This window comes from Mus pahari, chromosome 14 (assembly GCF_900095145.1).
Source record: "Mus pahari chromosome 14, PAHARI_EIJ_v1.1, whole genome shotgun sequence".
Lineage (NCBI taxonomy): Eukaryota > Metazoa > Chordata > Mammalia > Rodentia > Muridae > Mus > Mus pahari.
The window spans coordinates 69,824,432-69,825,581 of record NC_034603.1 but is presented as its reverse complement, the minus strand read 5'-3'; the positions used below and the strand labels follow the sequence as shown (position 1 = coordinate 69,825,581).

Sequence of the window (1,150 nt, the reverse complement as noted above, 5' to 3'; positions counted from 1 at the left end):
AGAAGATGTCTTGAGACCTGGGGCCAGAGAAGACCTGGCCAGAGTGAAGAGTGGACAGAGGCCAGGCAGACATGTCCAGGGGTCAGCACCCTCCTGCCAGAGACCTGGAAGTTCTGAGAACCAAGCAGTCAAGCTTCAGTTCTCAAAGGCAGATCTGAAGAATCCCCAGGGGCCTGAAGGGCCCAAAGACCTTAGGGACTGGACAGGGTGGGTGGGGTGGGCCTGATGCACAGCTGTCCAGATGTGGGTGAGAGATAACTCTGTTTATGGGGCACCCGGTCAGAGCGGGGCAAGGGGGTGGGGTGGGAAGGGGCTCCCGGCTGTGGGACGGGCAGATTAGGAGGCAGGGCATGAGTCAGGGGTTTGGGAGCCTCCCCCAGGGCACCTGCCTGTGCTGTTAGAGCAGTTGGGAGCTCAGCCAGTCACAGAGGGCACCAGCGGTGGCAGGCAGGACTTCCCGAAGGACCCCCGAGGCTCCTGAGCAGGTGGGCAGGGCAGGGGGGTAGCTGGGTGGTCCTTTGGCTGAGGGTTTGTAAAGGTGGTCAGCTTAAATCTGTGTCCAAGGGGTGTGATCTCTGACCTCCAGGTGGTTGGGATGGTGATGTGTCCATGTGCGTTTGGTCCCTCAGTGCACCTGTGGGGGAGGGGGCAGGGAGGGGACAGTTGTCATACAGAGGTATGTGTAGCTGGAGTGCACGTTGGGAGCTAAGTTGAGACCTTCCACCGGGGTGTAGGTCCCCCCTGCTTTCTGTCTACCAGCCCCATGAGCCCCATGACTCAAGCCTCATTTCCTCCAGATGTGGGGCATCCCCAGGCTACCCCATCTCTCACCTGGGAGACCATATTTCTGCCAGCATTGACTCCTACATGGGACATTTCTAGGGGGTCTATTTGGGGCCTTGGCACTATCCGCAGCCCATAGACCATTGAAAGGGAAAAGAGAAGTGCATCTCTACTGAGAGTTGATCAACTCAGGCTAATAGGAACTGGAGGAAAATCGGAGATCACAAGCCTGAGTGACCTGGTCATTAGTGGCAGGCAGGCAGGTGTGATGACAGACTGTGTGCCAGGCACCGGCCATGTGTTCTCGGCATGAACTTCATCTGTACAGTGGGTGGTCTATCATGCAGGAATCATTCTTTTTTTTTTT

At 57.0% G+C, this 1,150-nt stretch overlaps 1 protein-coding gene across 1 annotated transcript in view; it reads left to right on the top strand.

The window, feature by feature from the left end:
- The first annotated feature begins 432 nt into the window (after positions 1–432).
- Slc4a1 (solute carrier family 4 member 1 (Diego blood group)) overlaps positions 433–1,150 on the top strand; it is a 15,826-nt gene continuing 15,108 nt past the window's right edge. Inside the window, exon 1 of the mRNA XM_021211981.2 lies at positions 433–485. The gene's annotated coding sequence lies outside the window, so the exon portion shown is untranslated. The remainder of the gene's footprint in view (positions 486–1,150) is intronic.